The sequence below is a fragment of the Ovis aries genome, chromosome 25, assembly GCF_016772045.2.
Source record: "Ovis aries strain OAR_USU_Benz2616 breed Rambouillet chromosome 25, ARS-UI_Ramb_v3.0, whole genome shotgun sequence".
Taxonomy (NCBI): Eukaryota; Metazoa; Chordata; class Mammalia; order Artiodactyla; family Bovidae; genus Ovis; species Ovis aries.
In genome coordinates, this window is record NC_056078.1 from 22,938,476 (window position 1) to 22,952,920 (window position 14,445).

At 36.8% G+C, this 14,445-nt stretch overlaps 1 protein-coding gene across 9 annotated transcripts in view; it reads right to left on the reverse strand.

Moving 5' to 3' along the window:
• Positions 1–14,445, reverse strand: part of CTNNA3 (catenin alpha 3) — a 1,860,557-nt gene that overhangs the window by 1,367,521 nt on the left and 478,591 nt on the right. The window lies entirely within an intron of this gene.

Sequence of the window (14,445 nt, forward strand, 5' to 3'; positions counted from 1 at the left end):
CTCTCTGTCCCTCTCTCTCTTTCTTCCCCTGCTACTGCTGCTGCTAAGTCACTTCAGTCGTGTCCGACTCTGTGTGACCCCATAGACGGCAGGCCACCAGGCTCCCCTGTCCCTGGGATTCTCCAGGCAAAAACACTGGAGTGGGTTGCCATTTCCTTCTCCAACGCATTGAAAGTGAAAAGTCGCTCAGTTGTGTCCGACTCTTCCCGACCCCATGGACTGCAGCCTACCAGGCTCCTCCGTCCATGGCATTTGCCAGGCAAGAGTACTGGAGTGGGGTGCCATCGCCTTCTCCATTTCTTCCCCTGACCACCACTTATTTTCAAGGCTAACTTCTCTGTCTGTGCTCTGATCTCAAGCCCTCTTCAACTGTTCCTTTCTTACATTTTGAGTTCATCTTAAGAGCCTAGTATGTACCAGATAGTAGGAATTGGCAACGAAATGGAGACCATCCTTGCCCTCTTCACAGGGCTCACAGCCTAGAGGTACTGACAAATATTAACCAAATAACCACACAAATATAGAATTACAATGTGAATGTGCTGTTTTTGTTATTCAGTCACCAAATCGTATCCAATCTGAAATGAAAGAATTGAAAGTTAAGAATTAATTGACCAGGCATATCTCTGGGCAATTTGGTATGTAATTAATGACCCAGAGAGATGTTATGGGGAGGGAGGTGGGAGGGGGGTTCATGTTTGGGAACGCATGTAAGAATTAAAGATTTTAAAATTTAAAAAATAAATAAATAAATAAAAAATAAAAAACAAAAAATAAATAAATTAATTAATAAATAAAGGCAAAGCAGATATGAGTTCCAGAGAACTCACTGGATTCTAAGGGAAGGTTTTGGATTTTGACAGAATAATGGAATTGAAAATTTTGAGGAAATCTTATACAGATCTTATTTTATCAAATCAACTTAAACAGGTATCTGGGTTATAATTATGTGAAACTTAAAGCAAGAGGCAAAATACTCTGAAACCTGAAAACAAACCAAAGTTAAGAGACAGATTCTATCTCTAGAATAATATAGTTAAAGCATCCAGTTTGAACTTAAAAGGACACAGTGAAAGTGAAGTCGCTCAGTCGTGTCCAACTCTTTTCAACCCCATGGATTGCAGCCTACCAGGCTTCTCCATCCATGGGATTTTTCAGGCAAGTAAAGGACACAGAAAACTACCTAAAAGGCTGAGAGTTGTGTAATCAGAAACAGAATATATGCTGGGCTAATCTATATAATAGTACTATAGAAAATCAGATCCTGTAAAAAAAAAGGATCAAATTATAAAATCATATGCACATTCACAGGTATTTTAAAATTTAAAAGATGTATATGACCCTGGACTGAGAGTGTGGTAACCAATCCAATTTAGAATGCCACTAAATCTTTTACTGGAGTAGATACAGTTTAAATCGTCATTGCTAACATTTTTTTTTTTTTCTGTTGTACCCTAAAGCCTATCTTTCAGGAAAGAACAAATAATGTAAGGGTTATTTTATTCAATATGAGCTATGGTGAAAGAAAACCCTGTGGCCTTGAGAAACACAGAAATGTTAACATTTGAGAAGATTGAGATGATGGCTCTCATGTGTTTGGAAGTAAACAATGTGAGGTGAATCTATACAAAATGAGTTGGAAAGATTGCCAGAATATATTGCAGAATAAAAAAATTTCAGAGTAATATGTGCAGTGCATATATATTAGAAAAAAACAAGCACATTAAAATACTTGATATTTTCTCTGAGTATATATAAGTATATTGGAGGCTAGGAAATAGTTTAAGTGCCATGACAATTGCTATCTCTGAAAAGAACTGGGTTGGAATGGTGGTCAAATTTTTAATTTTTAAATTATAGCCTAATTGTGTATTACTTCTGAAATTGCAAACTAATTGAAAATAAAACTTCTTAAAAATTTTGAAAGAGGAAATGGCAATTATGAATCAAACATTTATTATTATTTTGGATTCTAGAAATTAATAAACTATTTTGGAATCATAACAGAAAGATATAATGTTCCCAGTATTTACCAGAATGAAATATATCAAGTTTTTATATCAATTAACTTGAAGGATTTTAATTTTCCTATGTTTCATCATTTCAAATATGTTAAGTTAATATATGTCTTTTTAAAAATAAAGACATGTGACCTCAAAGTACCAGGGCACTCTTTTTCAATGAGCTTAGAAGTCAGAACACCCTGAGTGTGAGTCTTGCTCTTTCAACCACATTTAGAAAGTGACTTAAACTGCCTAAGACTTTATTTCATTCATGTAGAGTGGAGAAAATAAAACCTGTGCCTTTCAAATAAGATTTTATATAATGTAGCTTTATAACTGGGGCTTCCCTGGTGGTGCAGAGGTTAAAGCATCTGCCTGCAATGTGGGAGACCTGGGTTTGATCCCTGGATTGGGAAGATCCCCTGGAGAAGGAAATGGCAACCCACTCCAGTATTCTTGCCTGGAGAATCCCATGGATGGAGGAGCCGAGCTTATAACTATTTTAAGAACTGGTGGGAGAGGTCCCATCTCCATTTCCTTGTTACTATTATCTTTACCTTTATATGCACTACCGTCTATGATCAGATGATCAGCACACAGAATACTACAAAGAAGGCTGCACTTGCTAAAACAGAAACCTCTGTGTATTACACAGATGTGTATCATACAGTCATTCATTCTACTATAAATATTTATTAATCATCTCATATAGTTCAGATTCTAAGCAAGACTTTGGTCATGCCTTACCAGGACATGTAGGAAGTTATAAAAAAAAATCTTAGACAAGCTAAAGCATAAAACCAATAAGCTTGGAAAAAGTTTTCTGTGTTTTAATAAGTATGATGTAATAAACCCTATTCATCATCCAAACACTCTATATTCTGATGAGATAGATGCGATTTACATTCAAAACACTGAAAGTCTTACACCTCTTCTCCAAAGTGAAATTGCCTATCAAAAGAGATGTGGCTATGATTATAATCAAGTATCAACATTCTTCACAAAATCACATGCAGTGCTTCAAGTTGAGAGCAGCAGAAGTGATAACCGCAAAGCATAAATAATGTTTCCCAAGCAACTATAATATCAGTCTTCAGAGTGAGTGATAAAAACGGAACAAAATTTCTCCTTAAGAACTATCAGCAGAATATGCAACTGAGAGAACTCCCAGGCTCTCCTTTGTCTGGTATATCCCTTTCTGTGATGTGTTTCCACTTAAATAACCTAGAGAATGGAAACGTCAGATATAAAAAAATGTAAAAAGGCAAAATGTGAAAAATAAACTATAAATTAGCAAGATTATCAATAAATATGATTAGTAAATTATTAGTGTAAATTACAAAGTTTACTACATATTTATTTATATAAAATCAAAATGTATATGACTCACATTCTATTGTATATTAGTTACAACAGAGGAATATTTTAGAAAGTCATTCAATATGCTTTTTAAACAAATTAGATGTATACATACCACCTTAAATTATTTTCTCTAAATTATAGGTGAAAAACACTTAAATAGCCCAGTGAGTACTATGATGATGGCTTTACTAGAACACCAACAAAAATTTTCAGTTATCTACTTAATTTCACCTGAGGTAGTAACCTCTTCTAGACATATTTCTGTCAAGAGTTCAACAATTCAATCCCTGCACTGCACCACATCATGGATTGTTTGCTTCAGGTTTTATCTGGTTATATCTATAATAAAATCAACCTTCAAAGATTCTTCTATTTTCAAAATCTCTGTTTAAAAGAATTTTAACATAAGCACTTTCATGTTGTTTTCATTATAACACTGAATATAATATTGAATAAATCTTAGTATATATTCTTAACAGAATATTGCTGACTAAGACAACATATTTCAATGAAGGAACAAGTTAAGTCTGTTATTATCTATTTGGAAATATGTGTTTACATGTTTGTTTTATCTCTATTCATAGTCTGTTTTCAAGCCATGTGTAAAGAGAAGGTACTAATAATGTATAAGCAATGATGATTTCCTTATTCTTCTACACTGAACATACAGATAATACAGATAATTTTTATACACAATAATGTCACTAAGCATATAACATGCTCCACAGTTTTCAGGTCATGCTCATTCTTAACTGTCTCAGTAACGTCATGTGCATCATACCTTCTATGTCCAAACTGATTGAAAACCTAAGAATATAAACTGGTAAAATTTAAACAAATATTTGAACAGTTTTGCTTTATGCAAGGTTCATGCCAGTTGTTATGTCTGTGGAGTTCTCCCAAAAAGCAATTTCATCGACAAAGGAGAGAAAAAGTACAGAGGGGCAACTGGAAAAAATAAGTAATCCCATTTGTGCTTTATAACTATTTGCTTCCACCTTCCACTTCTGTCTATAATTATGTCCTTTGGAAGAAATAACAGGTTAAGTACAAGTTCCAGATTCACGAGTGGTTGTACGTAGTAGAACATAGAAAAATGAGCAGCCAGTGTTGCACAGTCATACTGAGTAATTGTAAAATTCTAAAAGTCATGTCTGCCCTAATATCCCTTTTAAAAAGAGGAATAAGAACGTGGGACTAATAGAGAAAGTAGCATTGGCATATATACATTACCAGGTGTAAAATAGACAGCTGGTGAGAAGTTGTTATATAACACAGAGAGCTCAGTCTGGTGTTCTGTGATGACCTAGAAGGGCGGGACAGCGGGAGGGGAGGGAGGCTCAAGAGGGAAGTGATATGTGTATAATTATGGCTGATTTGTGTGGTTGTATGGCAGAAGCCAACACAACATTGTAAAGCAATTTTCCTCCAATTAAAAAATAAATTGAAAATAGAAAGTGAAGGAAAAGAAGCAGCTTACTATAAGCTTTTGTACCATGCACATTGGCAGTAATGAAACCAACTAGCTACTGAGTTTAATTATTCAGCATGACATTGAGATGATAAGAGAATAATTACAAAACTCCTTAACAATTCAGCCCCCAAATTCAACCTTCACTATTATAGAACACTTTCAAAGGTTGCTGGTTTTTCTATTATTATAAACGTTAAGTGTCTAATATGTCCTTCTCTGAATATTATAATATTCTCATAGCTTTGGTAAATAGATGCAGAAAAACATTAAAAATAAAATTTAATGTTAAAAGAATACATCTACAAACCCAAACTATTATTCAGTTGAGTGAGTAAGTGAAAGTCGCTCAGTCATGACCGACTCTTTGCGAACCCATGGAATTCTCCAGGCCAGAATACTGGAGTGGGTAGCCTTTCCCTCCCACAGGGAATCTTCCCAATCAAGGGATTGAAACCAGGTCTCCCGCTTTGCAAGTGGATTCCTTACCAGCTGAGCCACAAGATATTGATTTTATGCAGTGTGATATGTATACTGTTAACTCATTGGAAAAGACTGTGATGCTGGGAGGGATTGGGGGCAGGAGAAGGGGACGACAGAGGATGAGATGGCTGGAGGGCATCACTGACTCAATGGGCATGAGTCTCAGTGAACTCTGGGAGTTGGTGATGAACAGGGAGGCCTGGCATGCTGCGATTCATGGGGTTGCAAAGGGTCGGACACCACTGAGTGACTGAACTGAACTGAACTGAAAGAGCATAAAGTGACTGAACTGCAGCACGCCAGGTCTCCTTGTCCATTGCCCACTCCCAGAGTTTACTCAAACTCATGTCCATTGAGTCGGTGATGCCATCCAACCACCTCATCCTCTGTTGTCCCCTTCTCTTCCTGACTTCAATCCTCCCCAATATCAGGGTCTTTTCAAATGAGTTAGTTCTTCATATCAGGTGGCCAAAGTATTAGAGTTTCAGCTTCAGCATCAGTCCTTCCAATGAATATTCAGGACTGATCTCCTTTAGGATGGACTGGTTGGATTTCCTTGCAGTCCAATGGACTCTCAAGAATCTTCTCCAACACCACAGTTCAAAAGCATCAATTCTTCGGTGCTCAGCTCTTTGTAGTCCTACTCTCACATCCATACGTGACTACTAGAAAAACCATAGCTTTGATTAGATGGACATTGGTTGGCAAAGTAATGCCTCTGCTTTTTAGTATGCTGTCTAGGTTGGTCATAAATTTTCTTCCAAGGAGCAAGTGTCTTTTACTTTCATGGCTGCAATCACCATCTGCAGTGATTTTGGAGCCCCGAAAAATAAATTCTCTCACTGTTTCCCCATCTATTTACCATGAAGTAATGGGCCCCAATGCCATGATATTAGTTTTCTGAATGCTGACTTTTAAGCCAACTTTTTCACTCTCTTATTTCACTTTCATCAAGAGACTCTTTATTTCTTCTTTGCTTTCTGCCATAAGGGTGGTGTCATCTGCACATCTGAGGTTATTAACATTTCTCCCAGCAATCTTGATTCCAGCTTGTGCTTCAAAGAGCATCAATCTATATATTAAATTTAGCAATGCATAATGCCATGAAGAAAGATTCCATTTGGAAGTTTTTCGGGCTCCATTTGAAAGTTTTCTACTCAGGTTGCCATAAAACAGTAGTTTACCTTTATGAATGCTAAGCAAAATTGTGGTAAGGTCTCTTTCTCCCTACAAGTAATTGAATAGAAGGTCAAAGTCAGTACTTGGAAGGATCACTTTACCTAGAGAGAGACTAGCAGAGTATATATCAAGACAGCTAATGGGAAAGGAATATCAGGTGTCAATGAAAACTAATTTAAGTAAGAATGAATAGGAATGTTTTTCTGGATGAGAAAGTAGTCTGGATGAGAAATTACTAAATTTAAAGGGTTTTCAATATAACTTAAAAGTGAAAGTGGAGTCGCTCAGTCATATCTGACTCTTTGCGACCCCATGGACTGTAGCCTACCAGGCCCCTCTGTTCTTGGGGCTCTCCAGGCAAGAGTACTGGAGTGGGTTGCCATTTCCTTCTCCAGGGGATCTTCCCAACCCAGGGATCAAACCCAGGTCTCCTGCACTGCAGGCAGACGCTTTACCCTCTGACTATATCTGCTCATTTCATATTTGAAGATCTGGCAGGGAAAAAAATGTGATGAAATTTTAAAATATCCTCAGTGATTACATGAGTCAACAGGAAATGTAAACTCTTACAACTGATGAAAAGAGTAGAGCACCCAACAGTTCAAATTAAGGAGACTTTCAAAGTAAGGTAAAGCAATTGCTCCCCGGAAAGAGCACAAAGTTCCTTTAGAGTCAGGATCCTTGGTTGATATCAGCACTGTGACTCTCCCGCTCTCTGGCAAACTGTAGTCTGTGTGCTACAGGTATAGTGACCCCTTCCTCCAAATCCTCTTATACTGAGGATCAGTGAGTGGGGGTCTGCAGCAAGTCAAAACACTCATGCTTTCCCCAGCTCAAGCCACTCTTGCTGTTTCATTACCCCCAAAATGCCCGCTCAACATGTATCAGATAGAAAATGATTCTCAGTCTACTGCCCCTTCCTCATTAATATCCCCAAGCCCAAAAGAGTCATGTATATACTTTTCATTCACCTTTTCAATGATAACTGTAACATAAACACCATACACATTGCATCTTATTGATATTACATTTAAGCTCTATATTCAAATTAGAAATATTCAAGCTTAGAAATTCTGTAGTGTTAGAAAATGTCAGTAGACTGTTCTCACTACCTTCTGTATGATGTCACAGTGTCATATGCCTCATCGCTTTTTCATCAAGATATCAGTTGCTTTCAACTGGCGGCTTCTTCAGTCTCTGGACCAGTTGCCTGATGGCTAAATCTGTTTACCACAGTGCTGCATCCATCACCAGAATTCCAACTCTACCTCTGGCCTCCCTCTATCTCCATAATGCTGAGTCCACATACCAGTCCAAAAGTCACATGACTAAGTAATGTAAGAAGAAAAAATATAGTCAGACTCATTATAGGCATTGAAGAAGCTGCTATGCCTATCAAACAAGAATAATTGGCCTCTCTCAAAGCAACTACACTTCCTCAAAACTCATGGCCATTGCAGGCTGCTTAACAAATATAACCTCTGGCAGCTGCATGACAGATCCATGCATCTGCACGTGTATACATTTACACAGACTGCTCTTCCATGTGCGGGATATGACACAGGCCAGTTGATTGGCTTATAGTAGGCTTGGAGAAGAGTCAAAGAGAGAATTGGCAGGCACTTCATGTCTCTTCGTTTTTTCATTTTTTCCCTTTGCTCTGGGGCTTTTGGCCTTTCCTCTTTTGGATCCTGCCTACTAAATTATTTATTCAACTTCAAGTGGTCATTTGTCGCTAATAGAGCTAAGATTTTGTGAACATATACGTTATACTTAGTCCAAACTGCTCAGATGTCAGTAATCAACCTAAATTAGCAGACTTCATTTTAGTTACAACTCTATCTTGAATTTCATGTTAAAAGTGAACTGGGATCAGGTAATGAGAACTTAGCAAAGTACAAGTTCATCTGGAAGTAGCCAAAGGATTTAGGCAGGAATGGCAACCCACTCCAGTATTCTTGCCTGGAGAATCCCATGGACAGAGGAGCCTGGTAGGCTACAGTCCATGGGGTTGCAAAGAGTCGGACACAACTGAGTGACTTCACTTTCACTTTCATATAGTTGGGTGGCAGTAGGGGATTCAAAATGAAAAATTTCAGAGCCCTTTGTTAAAAACGTATTCAGAATTTCAAGACGGCATCTTCAGATGATTAAAATAAATATGGTCAAATTTATTTAATTTAATAAATAAATTAAAATAAATTTATTTTATTAAAATAAAACTTCCAAACATGGGGTCCTGAGTCACTGTGAAAGTTGTACACCCATGAAGACAGCCCCAGATCTATGGAGGAAAACATGAGATATTTTGCCATTTCTTTCAACCATTAAGCTACTTATTATAAAAACTAATATGTTGACAGTATTTTCTTCATAATCTATAGTATTTTCAACAAAGTTTCTATTTAGAGTTTACAAAGATTTTTTTTTCTTTTCAACTGTTCTGAGAGAACAAGCTTTGAAATTCTACTCAGAGCATAAAGTTTAATGAGATTTTGAAGTATAATGTTCTGCCACCTCTCTTGCCTTTCCAAATCCACTATAAATACTAAAATGTGCAAACAAAGCTGGTAAATGATAAATCCATAGCTAACCCAAAATCTTAAACTTAGCAGTGAATACCTGCCACTAACAAAAGCTATAGGTGCCAAAGACTATGAATAGCATTGTACAATGTTCTCTGTAATAAAGCAGCAATCAGCATCCTAAAGAGGAAAGCGAGGCACTCTATTATGACCCACACCACTAACCAAGTTTTATCTAACTGTGTCCTAAAGACAAAAGACTAAAATTTTCCACCCTCCGTATTTTTACTCAAGCAAAACCAGATTCCTATAAATTAAAACTGGAACTCACAAGACCAAACACCAATAAAATTATATTTAAAGATAGGAGCAAATCAGTAACTTAAGTTACTTCACATTTCTTTATCTCAGTTTATTCTCAGGATATCTCTCAAACACCTAACCATTTTGAGCAAAGTGCTTTGTCCAACAGATTGACTATGTTAGATAGAAAATTTTCTACATTTGGCAGAAATAAAGTGACCATAATTGATCACTTTACATGGTAAATATAACATTCCAAAGACTTTGTGATAATCTGAGTACTAATTGCATCTATAGCTATATGAAGAAGGAATCATGGGCATCTCTGCTACAATAAAACTAGAGACTAGAGAATCTTCTGGACTTGGAATAATTTTTACTAATACTTTAAAAAATAGTTATGGGAGTGTTAAATTATTTATTTCAGTTAACATACCATATTTACATGTGTTCAAATGATTTCCCCTTCATAAGACTAACTCTAAAACATATATTTGAATACTCAAAAGCTTTTAATAATTTATTTTTAGCTGTCTCCTCCACTTCATATCAGATCTTCCTTCTCCCAATTCAGTTCATTCCCCCTATTGAGGATATGATGCCACCATTCTTCTAATCATAGATCTGTTTAATATCTAAGCCATCTTGGGTCATTTTCCATTCTCATCCTTTGTAGCCACTGCAACTGTCAACTCTTCCTTCTTTATATATATCTCTTTCCTTTCCATTTCAACTGCCCTAGTTTTAATCCTTATTATCTCTTACTCTAAATGTTAAAAAAATCTTTTGATTCTTTTTGCCTCCAACCATCCAGTCCTACAAATTAATCTACACACATGTTATGTTAGTCACTCAGTTACGTCTGACTCTTTGCAACCCCATTGACTATAGCCCCCCAGGCTCCTCTGTCCATGGAATTCTCCAGGCAAGAATACTGGAGGGGGTTGCCATTCCCATCTCCAGGGAATCTTCCTGACCCAGAGATCAAACCCAGGTCTTCTGCACTGCAGGCAGATTCTTTACCATCTGAGCCACCAGGGATCTACACATGACAACTGATTAATCTTCCCACAACATTTGTTTGATTTTTCTCCCTTCAGCAAGCAAATAATCATTTAATAAATTCCAAATTTCTTAGCTTAATATTTGGTATAGTTCCTTCAAATTTAGTTTCCAAGCCAGATTGTCTAACAGTCTCCTGCTATAGACACTATAACATAGTGTTTAGAAGCATGGCCTGGGAATTCCAATTTCATTCCTGCAGAAAGGAGCAATATTATCCCTTTTTTAAAGAGGAAAATATGAACTTAAGAATGCAATTTCCCCTAGTAGAAAACAAACTTTTATTAAAAGAAAATTTTAAGGTAAATCTCTTAGAACAAAAAGCACTTTTTCTCCCAGATAAATACTATGAAATGCCTTAATCACTGCTATTAAGAAAGCGGAATCTTTAAGCTCTGAAACTAAAGTACATTGATTCACTGATTAATCAGACTGGCATGACAGTCCCAATGAAGACTAACCTCAATTTTGTTCTAATATTCATCCTTAATGGTATGTTCCTGTGAGAAGTTTTCTGCCAGTCCACGTAAAGATTCTCTTACTGGAAAACTATCTTATTAAAGGATCCCTATATATGCACCCAAAGTGTAAATCTTTACGTTTATTCAGGCTTCGAAGTCTTGTTGTTTATAAACAATCATTGTTTTACTCAAAGTTCCTCAATAAGATTCCTAAAAATGACTTGTTACAAGTATATTTCTGATAATTTTTAGATTATATCACTAAATTGGCTAAGAAATTATAAAACCCTAATGGAAAACCTAACAACTTCATTCAAGTCAACAGAAATTAATTATGTGAGACTGACTGTATTGATAAATATTCATAACTTATGACTTTTTCTGTAATAGATCAGTTTCACTCTTTATTTTCTACAAAAAAAATACCTCTTACACTACAACCTATAACAAGTTGATAAAGTATACCTTTGTAAACAAAGATGAAACATTTCGTTTCCTTCTCTGCTGAGAGGGTAACAGGCAGGAAAGCCAGGGGTCTCCAAACGGAGGAAATAGCCTGCAAGTGTCAGACATTTTTATCTCTCTTAAGTGGCAGGAGGACACAAACTAGCGATATTTTTTCCTTCTCTATACATATTTAAAAGGAGATTTCTCTTAAAATTCTGTGTTGCCATGACACCTGGTTTCACCTGAAGTTAACCAATGCCTTTTTCTTATGGAAATGTTATCTTAAGCTATGCAAATCAAGTTGGTTTCACCTTTTGGCTCAGAACCTACTTGATAAACCAGTATGTTATACTCCGATATTGTTTCTCTAATCTATGTAAATGAAACTATTTGTATGGTGATCTGCCGTTCTTCAAGATTCAAGTTAATCATTTTATGGCCCAAGATAAATCATTTGGTGCCAAGATTATCCCAAAATGCATCTTACGGGTGAGGGGCCTGGTGCCATTCTGAGTTTTGAGGCATTCCTTTCTTTCATTAACAGACTGCTATTCATGGGGTCGCAAAGAGTCGGACACAACTGAGCAACTGAACTGAACTGAACTGAGTGACTATATAACATCCAGCTGAAGACTAGCAGGGGGGCACTCTCTCTGCCCCCTTCTGAAGCTTATGTCAGAAGCTTTCTCTATCTCCTTTATACTTTAATAAAACTTTATTACACAAAAGCTCTGAGCAATCAAGCCTCGTCTCTGGCCTCAGATTGAATTCTTCTCCTCCGGGGGCCAAGAATCTCGGCATTATGATTCAACAACAGACTTTCACTACCTGATCTTTCTAGAACTTGGCTTCTCCAGCTGGCTCACCTGTGAACTTGCTGGCTTATTGCAACCAAATTAAAACTAGTTACACTAATCAGTGTTTTACTATGTTTTCTCTTGTCATTTTCAAATTATTTGTGCCTTATACCTGTCTCTGATGGACTTCAGTTCAGTGCAGTTAGGTCGCTCAGTCATGGTCAACTCTTTGCAACCCCATGAATCACAGCATGCCAGGCCTCCCTGTCCATCACCATCTCCCGGAGTTCACTCAGACTCACATCCATCGAGTCAGTGATGCCATCCAGCCATCTCATCCTCTGTCGTCCCCTTCTTCTCCTGCCCCCAATCCTTCCCAGCATCAGAGTCTTTTCCAATGAGTCAACTCTTCGCATGAGGTGGCCAAAGTACTGGAGTTTCAGCTTTAGCATCATTCCTTCCAAAGAAATCCCAGGGCTGATCTCCTTCAGAATGGACTGGTTGGATCTTGCAGTCCAAGAGACTCTCAAGAGTCTTCTCCAACACCAAAGTTCAAACGCATCAATTCTTCGGCATTCAGCTTTCTTCACAGTCCAACTCTCACATCCATACATGACCACTGAAAAAACCATAGCCTTGACTAGACGGACCTTTGTTGGCAAACTAATGTCTCTGCTTTTCAATATGCTATCTAGGTTGGTCATAACTTTTCTTCCAAGGAATAAGTGTCTTTTAATTTCATGGCTGCAATCACCATCTGCAGTGATTTTCGAGCCCCCCAAAATAAAGTCTGACACTGTTTCCACTGTTTCCCATCTATTTCCCATGAAGTGATGGGACCAGATGTCATGATCTTCATTTTCTGAATGTTGAGCTTTAAGCCAACTCTGATGGACTAGGATTTTATTAACATTGCTAACTGTATTACTTAAATCCTGATTCATAAGATTGGTATCTCTTACATTACCCAATGTGTAACCAGACCTCTGACAAAATTAATGATGTTTAAACATATTAAGAGAGTTGATCGTATATTTAACTCTACACAGAATACTGTAATAGTGCAACTCCAGATATGGGAAGAAACAACACAGAAAAACATTCCCTAGGTCATAATAGACTAGTTAGGTGAGCCAGAGAATTTTAGATTATCAACAAGGCCTGATCTAAAAATTAACACATTAAGTGGCCTATCAACAGAATCTTTATCTGATCTGGAAATAAGCCTTCTGTGGTACAAAATCAGTCATGAAATGCCTCCCAAACATTGGTCAAATTTATGACCAAGAAGAGGCATTGTGGATAAAAAATGTCACCTGCCATATCAGCAAGTAAAGGATGCTATAGCCATTAAGATATCAGCCACTAAAGCCACCCTCAGCCATGGACCCTGGGGGATTCACAGTGGAGAAAAGCAGGATACTGAGCTTAGCTAGTTATGGTGCATATCAAAGAATTGATTTCAATGAGCCCAAAGGTGCTAGAAAGTGAGGGGATGGAAAATGATATTCCATGCAAAACAAAAAGAAAGCTGAGGCAGCAATACTTGTATCAGACAAAACAGACTTTAAAAGAAAGACTGTAACAAGAGACAAAAAAGGCCATTACATTGTAATAAAGGAATCAATCTAACCAGAAGATATAACAAGTATAAATATATATGTACCCAATATAGGAGCATCTAAACACACAAAGTAAATATTAACAGTATTAAGGCAGAAACTGATGGTAATAAGATAAAAGCAGAGGACTCTAGTACCCCACCTACATCACAGGACAGATATTCAGACAGATAGTCAATAAGAAAACAAATGTTTTTTATGTATGTATTCAGATTATCAAATACATACATAAAAAACATTCCATCCAAAAATTGAATAATACACACTCTTTTCAAATAAATATGGAAGATTCTCCAGGATAGATTACATGCTAGGCCACAAGACATATCTCAGTACGTTAAGGAAGACTGAAATTATATCAAGCATTTTTCCAAATACAACCACATGAGATAAGAAAACTGCAAGAAGTAACTGAGAAAAAATAAACATGTAAAATGTAAACAGTATACTACTAAATAACTAACGGGATTGAAGAAAACAGAGTAAATTTAAAAAAATCTCAAGACAAATTAAAATGGAAATACAACAGGCCAAATCTATGGGAGGCAGCGAAAGCACTTCTAGAAGGAAGTTTATGGCAATAAAGGCCTGATCCACAAATCAGGAAAAGTCTCAAATAAATGGTCTAAATTTACACCTAAAAGAAGTAGAAAAAGGGCAACAAATAAAACCTAAAGTTAATAGAAGTAGGGATATAATAAAGATCAGAGCAGAAGTAAATGAAATAGAG